This window comes from Pogoniulus pusillus, chromosome 17 (genome assembly GCF_015220805.1).
Source record: "Pogoniulus pusillus isolate bPogPus1 chromosome 17, bPogPus1.pri, whole genome shotgun sequence".
Taxonomy (NCBI): domain Eukaryota; kingdom Metazoa; phylum Chordata; class Aves; order Piciformes; family Lybiidae; genus Pogoniulus; species Pogoniulus pusillus.
Genome location: NC_087280.1, coordinates 7347033 through 7360732, shown reverse-complemented (window position 1 = coordinate 7360732; position 13700 = coordinate 7347033). Strand labels below are relative to the sequence as shown.

The 13700-nt window shown below is 43.8% G+C and overlaps 1 protein-coding gene across 2 annotated transcripts in view; it reads right to left on the bottom strand.

The window, feature by feature from the left end:
* The window catches only part of APBA2 (amyloid beta precursor protein binding family A member 2), a 77778-nt gene extending 68851 nt beyond the window's left edge, over positions 1 to 8927 (bottom strand). The window contains exon 1 of one of the 2 annotated variants that reach the window (XM_064157467.1): positions 8564 to 8927. The gene's annotated coding sequence lies outside the window, so the exon portion shown is untranslated. The remainder of the gene's footprint in view (positions 1 to 8563) is intronic. The other variant, XM_064157466.1, reaches the window with a different exon arrangement.
* Between the last annotated feature and the right edge of the window lie 4773 nt (positions 8928 to 13700).

The window sequence follows — 13700 nt, the reverse complement described above, 5'->3', positions numbered from 1 at the left end:
TCCAGAGAAGTTGTGGATGTTCCATCACTAGAAATGTTCACACCAGGTTGGAAGGGGCAACCTGGTCTAGTCAAAGGTGTCCTTGACCATGTCAGGGGGACTGCAACTAGATGATCTTGGAGGTCCCTTCCTACTCAAACTAGTCTATGATTCTATGATTTGTTATCACAGCAGGAGTTATTTACAAAAGAAAAATAAATCTATAGAGTTAAAAAATATGTGAACAAACTGGTGACAAGACATATGTCTTCTTATTTTATATTTTAATGTACTCTTACAGTTCATTCTTTTAAAATGCAAATCTATTAAGGGTAAATTTAAATATCAAGGCAAGCAGTTCTGGTAGCATGGCAACAACATGCTATGCTGCATAGTAAGAATCTGGAACAGAAGCAAGTCTTTGCTTCTTTCCCATACTGGATCAGTTTATAAGAGTAGAAAGATTTGTGTTCTTTGTGTTAACTGCCTTCATGACCACATTAGTAGTTGTACTGATCTGCGAAACTCAAGACAGCATAGCAACCCTGTGAAACCTAGTAGCAATCAGGATTGCCTTCCTAAATAGTCAGATAAGCTATAGAGAAAAAAAAAAGATTAAAAAAAAAAATGCTTAGTAACAGTGTTTAACACAAGGTTTCATTCCCAGGAGAGTGATTTGATGTGGATTGGAGGGGTATAGCAGCTCTGAAACAACCTTGCTTCTGAACAAGACAAGCAATCCTAACTCCAGGCACTCTCTCCCTGATGTGCTGAAAGGGCATCTCTCCTGGCTTCTGGAGAATCAGCTCTGAGATCTGTTTTAATATGAGACAGGTGAGTGCACTTGCCTTTGCACTGAAATTGTATTTTTGTGGTAGCTGGGATAACTACTTCTAGAAAGTCACATCAAATGCTTGATGTCATTTTACTGTTGGTGATAGGAGGGGGAAAAATGAAGAACCTATGTCATTCCACAACAGAATCTGGCCTGTGCAATGCTCATTCTCTTCAGCTGCTTCAGTAAACAAGCACTCAGGAATGTATTACCATTTTGCTGGGGCAGGGAAAGGCAATATTAACTGGCACTTCTGAGACTTGCTAGAAAGAAAGGCTAACCAGTAAAAAGTTCATCAGACAATCTTAAAAATTTGAAGGGAACACTGGATTGCAGCTAAGTCCACTCAAGTACCTTAGTTTCTGTCTAGTGCATGAAGTTAGTAAACACTGGTGGAGGAGCTGTGTCATATTTACTTTGTTATTCCTTCTCCCAAATAACAAACAGCTATTTCACTGAACCTGAACACACCATCAAACATGGCTACTCTTTCCGGAAGGTTCTTGTATTACTGTTTAGATAGGGGCTGTTCTTGTGGAACTTGAGCTTCTCATCCAGTGTTATAGCTTGCATAGGGTGGAAAAAATACTAGTCTAAATGTTTTTGGAATAACTGAGCACCAAAAAAAAGACTGACATAGAGCCTGAATTTTTTGTTCCTTCGTAGTTGTTCATCCTGGTTTAATGCAGTCAACACCTTGATGACTTCATACTCTTGCATTTCATACAATCTGAAGTAGGTATCATCTTAACTTTGGAGGTGCAGCTTGTATTTCATCCAGGCTCCCTGCTTCTTCCTAAACAACCACTCTTTTGGAGCCTATGCTTCAAAAATTTCTGTCACTTTCTCTTCCCTCTCAGGGAATTTTCATATACAGACATACCATTATCACCAACAATACCAGTGTGCTCTTGTTTCCCTTCCTCCTCTTTTTCTGCCTTTTTCCCACGTACTCTTGCTTTCCAATATGGTAACATCCATTCTCTAATCAGTTTAGAACTCCTGAAGTTAAGTCAGCACTTACAGGTCTTTATGTCTCTTCCTTACACAGAAAATGAACTTCCTGCAAATTTTATTACCACAACCAATTCAAAAGTGCCTGGCCTGTCATGAATGTTTTGTGACAAGAGTTGATTCCACCTGACTTTTATGTACTTTCTTTTTTATGGTATGAAGTCCCTCAGTACACTTGCAGATGACACCAAGCTAGGTGGCTGTGTAAATCTACTAGATGGCAGGGAAACTTTACAGCAGGATCTGGACAGGTTAGCCCAATGGACCAAGGCCAAGTGCCAGGTCCTCCACATGGGTCAGAACAACCTCTTGCTAAGTTGCAAACTTGGGGATGTGTGGTTGGAAAATTGCAACTTAGAGAGGGACCTGGGGGTATTGTTTGACAGTCAACTGAACATGAGTCAGCAGTGTGCCCAGGTTGCCAAGAAAGCCAGTAGCATCCTGGCTTGTACTAAAAACACTGTAGCCAGCAGGAACAAGGAGGTGATCATCCCCCCCGTACTCATCACTGGTGACGCCACATCTCAAATATTGTGCTCAGTTCTGGGCCACTCACTATAGGGAGGACACAGTGGTGCTGAAGCTCGTCCAGAGAAGAGCAACAAGGCTCATGAAGGGACTGGAGCACATGGCCTATGAGAAGCATCTGAGGGAGCTGGGGTTGTTCAGTTTGGAGAAGAGGAGGTTGAGGTAAGACCTCTTTGCTGTTTACAACTACCCGAAAGGAGGTTGGAGGGAGGAGGGGACCAGATTCTTCTTGGTGTCACGTGACAGGATTAGAGGAAATTATTTCAATCTGCACCAAGGGAGGTTGAGTCTGAATATTAGGAAATAGTTCTTCACAGAGAGGGTTATCAAACATTGGAATGGTATGCTCAGGGCAGTGGTGCAGTCACCATCCCTGGAGTTCAAGAGGTGTGTGTACCTGGTGCTTAGAGACATAGTTGAGTGCTGGCCTTCAGTACAAAGTCAAATGCTGGACTGGATCATCTTTGAAGTCTCTTCCACCCAGGTGTATTTTGTGATTCTGTGAAATGCTGTAATGACTTAATCTTCCCTGTAACTGAGAGTTTCTGGGTGCTACAGGGTCACTTTGCATGACAGGGTGCCTGAGGAGTCCCTTCCAGAAGCCTTTAAGAATTATGTATACATAATTCTCCCAAAGACAGGCACAGTATGTTCACGGAGAATTGAGGTGATATTGTCACTGCTGTTTGTTGCTAGTTTGTAGTGTATCTAAGGTTTACATCAACTCTTAGAACCCTCAGTATGCAAGGTTTTCTACATTTATTCCTACGCTTCCTTACTGAGTTGATGATCCAAAGAAGCAGACCACACAGTAATCCCAGGAGACCATTTTGAAGTCATTCCTAAAACCTCAACTTCTTCAGGTCTTCTGTGGACTCAGGCTCTTAACACAGTGAGATGGAATGATTAAACTCTATACATAATAATATGAATTCTCCATCACTGTTTATCTTCTAAACTGAATTTGCTGTTCAGTTTTTACTGGAATTACTATCTCACTAAATCCCCTGGAGAACTCTGCAGTGTCATGCTAAGATAATCACTTGGCTGTCACTCAAAACAAATCCAAAGAACAACTGGAAAGCTGAGATGATTCTTTCACAATCACTGCAAGAAAAACACCCTTCTGGAAAAATGGAAATGAACCCCAAAAGTCTTACGTTCCCACAGCAGACAACATCAGCTGGCAAATGGACTACAGTGGTCAAGTATCTAGATCCCACCAAAACAGCATCACCACTCATGTTTAGTATGACAAAACTATTATGTTGGCTGGTTAGTTGGTTGGGGTTTTAAGATGTTGCCACTTACAACAGTAAGAAGTAACTTGCCTGCTATGACCACATTACAAAATCTTAGCTATGCCACTGCACTCAGGTTAAAGAATTTCACTAAATTCTTCAAGGATCAGATCCTGTGAACATTTTACACACAGAGAGTTGACCTAAAAGAAAAACTTGCAAGGTCAAGCCTCTCTCCTGAAGGAAGTTTGGGAACGAAACCAGCCTATCTCACCCTTTGAAATGATCAAGGCTAGGCCACAAGTGACTTGTGGAGACAAGAACTTCTGCAAAGGTTGTATTTGACACGTGCACCTGGTAAGGGGATCTTGCAGGAAGTGAAAGAAAAACAGATCTGGAAACAGTGCCAGCTGGTGACGTGCTCACAAATATTCCTAACATCATTGTACAAAACAAAGTTCAGAAAATACTTCAATGATGTAATAGGATGTAAATGTTCAATCTGCCTTTCAAGCAATGAATTGCTAACTAGTTATTCATATGTGGCTGAATCTTCATTACTAAGTCTATAACTAGAAGGCTTATTTTCTGAATAATCATCTTAACAGCTCAAACCAGACAATTATCCCAAGATATTCTCCGTGCTTCCACTGGTAGTCCAAGTGGGTATCAACAGATGTCTGCACTGCAGAAATACTGCTATCTGAAATTCAGTATCTAGACTCCAAGCTTCACACAAGTTATAAATTATACACATCTTCATTCCAAGATCTTTTGTATACCTTTTTGTCAACTTTTCTTTCCATTTACTTCTATTTCAAAAGAAAATGATCCCTTCACACATGAGTATACTTCAGAGTTTGCATCTCCCAACAGTATTTCAGGCAACCTTATACTCTGAGAACAATGACACTTGTTCCTTGCCATCTCTGCCTACAGAGCTTCTAGTTCTCCCTCTTCTGCTTTGGTGGAAGTATTTATTAATTCCATAGTTTTGCATATTGGTCTCTGCTCTGCTCAAATTTACTCCTCTCAAAGTGCAAGTCATCACCTTCCTCTACTGCATTAGGTGAATGAAGACAGCAAGCAATGTAACAACAAAGGAAAGGAATGTCATATACTCAAATGACAATGCATTTGCCTACAAGCAGTAGGGAAAAAAAAGTTCATTCTATATGTGTTTTTATGGTTAAGCTATTTACTCTATAAAACAGCATTATTAGCCCAGACGAGACTTAAGTTCAGATAAAACTGAGAATTGAACCAAAAGCCAACTTTTCTCATAGATGCCATGATAAAGCCTAAGTGTTGCATGTTCAGCTCCTGCAGGCAGCACAAGCCTAAATGCAATGAACGCTTCAAGAAACACATGGTGCACACAGTGCTTTCTTGAGCTGCTTTTCACACAGCTTTCAAGGGAAAATGAGTCCTTGGGGAGTCAAAAAAAAAAAACCCTAAAAATCTTACATTTAATGCTCTCATTTCCAAGTATCTGAAGCACTTTAATGAACATTTGACTCAGCAACTGCATGTTTCGTGGAGTATCTAAAAACGATTGAATTCTGGGTTCTGTTTTCAGCTCCTCCTTTTAGCTTGTGAAATGCATGTGACTGACTGCATCAGTGCTTCATTTTTTCTAGGTATAAGAACTATCGTTATGTCTCTTGCACTAATGCTGCAAGGCTCTAACTGCCTCACAAGAGTGCCACAAGATACTACATAGAAGGGTTGTTGCTTCAAGAAGTATGTTCTTCCTTTTGTTTCTATCTACCTTAAAATTAAAATATTTCAAGCAAGTATGTCTTCCTTGGGAGGCATACAGTGAAGTATTCATTTGCACTAATAGAAATGCACTATTACACAGGTAATGGAAGCCAATATATCGGTACTGAGAATTGTACTTCATCTCTTCTGAGAAGCACAGACTAGCACTAGAATGAAAGCTCTAGTTCTTTCTAAAACAATTCTAATGTCTGGAAACATATATGCTTCTTGCATCACATATGTATAGGCACAGACATACATCTGTCAACAGGATCATGGAACAGTTCAGGTTGGAAAGAATGTTGGAGGTTTCTTTGTCCAAAATTCTGCTCAAACCAGGGTCATCAGTGACACCTTATCAGGTTGCTCAGAGCATTATCTAGTCTCTCAATGGAGGGAGATCACACAACCTCTCTCTGGCTTACCTGATCCCATGTATGATCGTCCTTGTGGATCAAAATATTTTGTTTATATACAGTCTGAATCTCTCATTTCAACATATGCCTAATGTCTCATTATCTGTCTCATACCAATGTGATGAGTCTGGCTCTGCTTCCCAGAAGACCTCCTTATAAATACTGGAACACTGCTGTTTGGTCCCCCCAAATCTTCACCTTCTGAAGGCTAAGCAAGCCTCACTGCCTCAGTCTTTCCTTACAGAGTCTGGTCTCCACCTCCAACTGCTTTGGTGCCCTCTGAAGATCTCCAGTTCCTTGTACCAGAGGGAACCAGTATTATAGATGTGGTATACTGCATAATGAGCAGAGGGGGACAGTTACTTCCTTTGATCTGCTGTCTGTATTATTCATGTAGACCAGGGTGCTCCTGGCTATCTTTGTCACCACAGGCTGGTTCACCTGCAGCTTGCTGTTTACCGGGACCTCTCAGCCTTACTAAGGCTATTCCCTAGCCTCTATTGTTGGAACGACTTAAAGCATGAAAGAACTGCCTTGTTTATGATTACACGGGAAATGCATACAAAACATCTGCAAAAGCACCTAAAACCTGAGGTGTTCAAAGACTGCAATGAAGACTTAGCTCTAGACAAAACCAGGACCTTCTGTACTTCTCCCTGTGAGCTGGTAGCCTAGAACAGATCATTTCTCACTACATTTCACCTAGAAGGTGTTTAAACCATATTTCCACAGATTATTTATTAGCACATCTTCTTACCAGAACAGCTGTAAAGATGATACAATTATGCCTCTTGTATGCCTCTAAAAGTGGTTTCTCATTTTCAAAGCCTTACACAAAGTTCACTTTTTAAAGACCTAGCTCTTGTTTCAAGTCATGTACAGTCTCCAACTTGATCTAGCATTAACCAAGTAACTGTACCTAAAAAGTGATTTTGAGATTCTTCCTTAGAATTGTAAGACCTTGACCAAAGATGCTGAGCAGCTATGGCCTTTTCAAGAGCACTTTTCCATCATAATCAGAAGATCAAGGGGAAGCAATAATGCAATTGCTGCTTAGAGGCAACACTGCATTTTTAAAAATAGCTTTAGGTATTTCCAAACCCAGATAAGGGGTAAATTATGTGGCTTCTCCTTTAGCCCTTTAGTACTCGTAGAGTAACATATGGAATGCAAAGCTCTTTCACCCGTGTGTGTCCCATATGGAGGATATGCAGTGATACATTGCAATCTTGTGCTTTAACATAAAACTCAGTCCAACGCTTTTCAACATACAAGATAACCAGCACATACTGTATTTTTACTAGTGGCAACAAAGAATCACACTAAAATTCCTCCTTTCTAAAATTACTTTATATGCAATTATTATTGCTTGCACACAACAACAATAGCAGTTGCTCCTGGTTTTCAATTCTGCTGGTTAAGTAATGAGAGATTCTTGGGTATCAGTCATAACACATTAAATACCTTTTCTGCAAACGGATTTCCCAGTCTCTCCTGGGAGATTAGGGGGTGGCCTTCACCAAGTAATACAACTAAAACACAAGTAGTGTCTTAGGCAAATCTGCAACACATACTGAAGTCGGTACCATGAACACTGTGGTTTGATTTTTTTTTTTGCGTGGCCTCCCTAGCATGCAACAACCATCAAAACGGCAGTAAGGCTGCAAAGTAAATCGGAAAGCACAGACTGCTAGTTGAGGCAAAGTCCCGGTCTTTGCCTTTCCAACATGCAGCTCCAAACGCAGCAGCATTCCCTTCCTCTCTCCCACCCCCATCATCCCTTTTGTTATGGCAATACAAAACCCCTCCGCAGATTCAAAAAACTGTTAACACAGACCATGCTACAACGTCTCGATGCTGTGTATCCCAACAAAAAAACAAGTATTAATGGAGCGGCTTTCCCTCTCCAGACCCCATGATGAAGAGGAACGGGAAAAGAGAGGATCAAACGCTCCGTTCCATTTGCTACACTGGAGGCATGGAATCAGGAACAAACGCAAACTCTCAGCGGTGCTGCATTACAAGAGGGCTCCTCTCCCATTTATTTGGACTTTATTAAGACAAATTGACTCTCAAGCCTCCCGCTCTTCCTCAAAACACAGACATTTGTGCCTCGGTTGCCCTGTGGGTTCCAGCATTACCAAGAAGAGAACGTAACGGCACGGCTGAGGTGAGGCGGTCGGGATGGCGGGGTGAGCCGGAGCGCCCGCAGCCGTCCCGAGAGGGAGTGAGCCGGCAGCGCGACGCACCCGCTGTCCCCACCGGGAGGCGATGCCACGTCCCCAGCACCGGCTCCCCACCGGCAGCCGGACTGCGGGAGGTGATGCCAGATCCCCTACGCCAGCTCCCCCGCCGCCGCCTCCCCGCCACAGCGGCGAGAAGAGCCGCTCCGCGCCAGAGGGGACATGTGGGTGTGCGGCAGCCCCCTGTGCGGAAGCCCCCCGCGGCCGCGGCGCCGACCGCGACCACAGCAGCGGCGGCGGCGACGCCATGCCGCAGGAGCACCCCCCCTGCACCCCAGCGCCCCGTCCCCATGCGTGTAGCTCGGTTGCCAGGGGATGAAGGATGAGGATGAGGCGGGAGCAGGTGCTCCTGGGGAGGGCAGCCCTAAGTCCCGGTCTCAAGGAGAGCAACATCCACGCTCGCTCGGGGCGGGGGTGGCTGCGGCACCCCCTCAGCGCCCGCCCGGCCTCGCGGGCTCCCGCTCCCCCGAGGAGACCAGCAGGGATGCTGCTGCCCCACCTCCGAGAGCCGCCAGTCTCCCGCCCTGTGTCCCCGCTCCTTACCCCTGCTGGCAGCGCCGGGGCCGGTCCCCACCCCGCGGCGCGGCGGGGACACAGGGGCAGCTGCAGTCGCTCTTTTGTGTGCCTGCCTCAGCACCACACACCGAGACGGCTAGCGGGCCCGGGAAGCTGCGTACGAGAATACTGCCGGTCGCCCGGGAACCTGCATGGCGCATAGCCCGGCCTCCGCGGCGCCTCGGGGGGGCCAGGCCGGCGGGGCGCGGCGGGGCGGCCCCGAGTCCGCAGCCTCTCCTCAGCGTCGCTTCGGCCCGCCCGCCGGCCCGGGGCCACTGCCCGCAAGCGCTGGGTTGCCCTCGGCCCAGCCTGCCCGCCTTTGTGCCCCGAAGCGCGGGCGTCGCTCTCCTCTCGCAGGGTCCTGCTTGGCCTGATCCCAGCGATGTTGGAAGAGGCAATGGCAGAACGCTCTGAGCTGTCGCACAGAGGGACACTGAGGTGATGTCTTGTTCGTAAGCCCCCGAGTTTCGACAAAAAGACACAAAAAGTGTGTGGCGTGGTGATATGGAGCCACTCGCCCACAGGACCAACCTATGCTCTTTCAAAGATACCCACGGTTGGAGGCCCACCTCGGCGCCAGCCTCACACATGCCCATGGAGGACCCTGTTCAGCCCTGGACACTGAGGAGAGCCAACCGCGGGTCGCCACTCCCGCATCCTCAGTCTGCAGAATGCAGCAACGCTGTACCACGGCTACCCTTCAGGAGCCCCTCAAAGGAGCACCGGTAGGCAGGTACGTTTACTGGAGGCCTCCAGCCCTGCTGTGCCACATAGTCAGGCCACCTTGCGCCAAGGGTCCATACACAGAGACCCTGCTCAGGCGGCATGTCGTTTTCTGTGGGTCTGCCATACCATTCTTACGTGAAGCACATTCCTGAATGCTAGCTATGTGATCCTGCTAGTTAGTGACCTTAGGTTTCCCTGTTGCTTGAGGTGCTCCACTGCAACACAGATCAAATTCAACATAAAAACTTTGAACGTTACAGCAGGGCTCTGCACTGTATTCAGTCAAGGGCTTCAGGAGCTGATTTTTATGCCTTTGTGCCGATAACACAGATTCTCCCATAAGGCTTAAAAATAGGAGATGTGATGCACGATATTGGAAAGCTCACTCAAGTGGGTTTCTCTGAGAACATTTCGTAACGATGCATAATAAACAAAGTTGTCTTCCTGGTCCTGCCAGATCTTTCTACTGCAGCTAGGCGATGGTGGTTATTTTGTGTGTAAAGGAACATACATGAAATCAGGTGCATTTAGTCCAGTTATGACAGGACTTGCTCGTCTGGATGCAAATTTGAGACCTGTAGCTATTCTTGATTATAAAAAGTAATCTTTCACACGACAGCAAAGGTGAAAAAGCTGACCAATGTAATTATTTTGCATTCCAATCAGCTAGATCTGAATGTTCACTGTGACAGTTCTGTGTCCAGCTTGGTGTGCTTTTGTTTGCCTGGGGTAGCTGTAGAACAAGGGGACACAGTCTCAAGTTGTGCTGGACAAAGTGTAGGCTGGATGTTAGGAGAAAGTTCCTCACAGAGAGAGTGATTGGCATTGGAATGGGCTGCCCAGGGAGGTGGTGGAGGCACCGTCCCTGGAGGTCTTCAAGAAAAGACTGGATGAGGCACTTAGTGCCATGGTCTAGTTGACTGGCTAGGGCTGGGGGATAGGTTGAACTGGATGATCTTCGAGGTCTCTTCCAACCTGGTTGATTCTATGATTCTATGATTCGTAGCACCAAGTCAGATTCCATGTAGATGCAAAGATCCTTCATGGCAATTTTTGACTTTTTGATTTTTTTTTTCATTCTTGGGGTTTGTTTAGCTGTTCTAAGATTTCTATTAAGATTCAGTAACTACAGAATAGCCATTTGCTTCTAAGAGGCTATTTTTTATCATGGTTTTCTATGGTGACTTTTCTCATTTGTTTCTTTCTTTATATCCTCAAATTTGAAGATAATAGAGAATATAAACTGTAGTGTATGTATGTTTTACACAGAACTACAGGGAGCTATATATAATCTAAAATGAGTTGTTCATGTTTATTATTATCATTATTATTATAATTTCTCAACATTGTTAACTTGATGAATAGCCTCGTGTACATAAGGAAGTTTCCACTTTCCCAATCAATATGTAATAGGCAGTATTCCCAGCTTAACAGGACAGGTGTTTTCTTTTTCAAGTTACTGCAGCTGCAAGTATCGACAATAAGATACATTTACACTTCACAAAATGTTCAAACTGCTTTGAAAATGCTTATCAAAAGTGACAGATTTTGCATTCCTAAGAAGGTGGAGTCTCCCATTTTAAAATGTCAGCGCTGGGACAACTGGTTTATACATTGCTGTTAGTGTCTATTTCTACATGAATCTTCTATGTTCCAGTATTCCAAGTTTAAACTGTTGCTCACCTCTCTCACAAAGGTACCACTGGGCACCCTTATGAGAAGTACCCTGGCTACCATTTTAGGGATTTCTTCAGTTTCACAGTCTAATAATTTGGCCAGCATGACAGCTGCTTTGGTAAAAGAGTGTTTGTTTAAACAATTAACTCTAGCTTTTTCTGTTAGTTAAAGTTTCTTGAATCCAACAAACCCAAGTCTGATCACTGCAGGAGAGAATCACATGTTAAGTGTCAAGGCCACACCTTGAGTACTGCGTCCAGTTCTGGGCCCCTCAATTCAAGAGAGATGTTGAGGTGCTGGAAGGTGTCCAGAGAAGGGCGACAAAGCTGATGAAAGGCCTGGAACACAAACCCTATGAGGAGAGGCTGAGGGAGCTGGGGTTGTTTAACCTAGAGAAGAGAAGGCTCAGGGGTGACCTCATTGCTGTCTACAACTACCTGAAGGGAGGTTGTAGGCAGGTGGGGGTTGGTCTCTTCTCCCAGGCAACCAGCAACAGAACAAGGGGACACAGTCTCAAGTTGTGCCAGGGAAAGTATAGGCTGGCTGTTAGGAGGAAGTTGTTGGCAGAGAGAGTGATTGGCATTGGAATGGGCTGCCCAGGGAGGTGGTGGAGGCACCGTCCCTGGAGGTCTTCAAGAAAAGACTGGATGAGGCACTTGGTGCCATGGTCTGGTTGACTGGATAGGGCTGGGGGATAAGTTGGACTGGATGATCTTCGAGGTCTCTTCCAACCTGGTTGATTCTATGATTCTATGATAATTCAGAACACCTGCATAAGTACCTCAGCTAGATACTGCAAACATCTCCACACTTCCTGTTTTTTCTATGAGACTTCCTTGGTCATGGCCAACTTCCATTCACCTATCTTAGCAATCCAGATCCAAAGACTGTCAACAATAGACACCAATGCTTGTGCACTTAGAAAGTAAATCCTAATCTCAGCATTGAACAGACAAGTATTACCTACACAGAAAGAGGCCTGCAGAAGCAAGTGCCATATGCAGTTCATCTGTAATAATTCACAGCTTTCTGAATTTTCAGACTGTGTGAATTGTATTAAAACCCTGTAGCTCTAGGCATCATAATTGAGTACATTATTCCCAAATTTGTGATAAATTGGGTAAATACAGTAATAATGAAAACAATTGAATTCAGAATTAAATATATAGAGTTGTGGGATTTTGGGGGTGGAGGGGTGTCGTGTTGTTTTGAATTCAGGTGAATTTGCTGCAGTATAAACATGATGGGACCAGAGGTTTTGCAAATTTGCAGAACTGTAAGGCTAGTTTTTAACAGGCATGTAGTTCTTTTCTCAGCTCTGTGGTTTGTCTTGTCATCTGAAATAGGATTAATTGTGCAGCCTGTTCTCCACCCTCCTAAGTGAGACTTGAAGGTTGCATAGAGGAAGTCAAAAAAGACATTTTGCATCATTTAATTATGAGCCCTCCAGCTGCTGGAGTAGTGTTGATGGAGTCCAGAAAAATGTGTCTTGTCTGCTTTAGGCAGCATAACATGGGAACATGCTTGAGCTCAGAGGGAGAAAAGGCACATGAAAAGATTGGAAGAGACAACTTCACCAATGACGCAAGCATGAGAAAATTGACTGGTAAAATATTAACTTCATCTTCTGAAAAGCTTTACATTATCAGAAAAGAAGGTTTCACTGCATGTTTTGAAAAAAACAAACCAAATACCCATTGTCAAACCTCTATTCTGAGCTAATCAGGCTCCAATTACCTCAATCACTGTTACTCTTACAGTTGTGTAAGAGGAGCGTATCGTGAAGCATCCCTTCACTGGAAGAAACAAATCAGAATTTTCTCTTGCTCAAGTTTCCATCCCTGAATTTTCATTTTTTGTTGTTAGTGCCCATTTATAATCACAGCAGCCATATATATTTGACTCCCTTCATCAAACCTCAGAAAGTCAGAATGACTTGTGAAGACTGACTTGTTTAAGGTGTAGGAATACAAGTTTGTTTGAAGTATAGAGGCTGATCCTGGTCCCACTGAAGTGACTTCAGTTTATCACCAGGAAACTTCTCTTCATGTGTCTTTGCTGTTTTCAGATTCTCCAGCTTTCCAGCTCTCAATGGCTATTCCTTCCAAGTCTAGAGCTCTAGAGGTGGAAATTCTTGTATCTTGTAGCAGATACTCAAGACAAGTAAGTGGGTCTGATCCCACCAAATAGCAAGAGCTTGTAATAAGCATGCTCTAGTTTTGGGTACTGAGCAATTTTTCATTAAGTAGAAGTTCTCCTAGACTAAAATGAACTTCATATCAAGTTGAATCTATTCACAGTACATGCATAGATAGATGTAGGAAAATATAAAGCACTCATTGTGGTTTACCCAGGAAAAAAACATATTAAGGATTAAAAACAAAACAGAAATAAGAAGTCTTCAGTTTTTACAGCTGACATGTCAAAACAAACCTATATAAGAAAGTATCAGGGCAAAGACTGCTTGCTTAAAATATACCAATAAAGTGAAGTCTGTCCATGAATAAGTCAAAAACTGTGACTGCAGTTATCAGAAACATGCAGGCATGTTAAAGACAATGTACAGAAACATGACTTAAGCCACTTGTGATTTTCTAAGTGCTTCTGCATAGGAAAACCGTATTTATAAAGTAACTGGAAAGTCTGTCATTTGTTCAAGTCTCTCCCAAACACCTCCCTTTGGATAAAGCTTAAAAAACAAATAGTCAATACTTGAAAAATA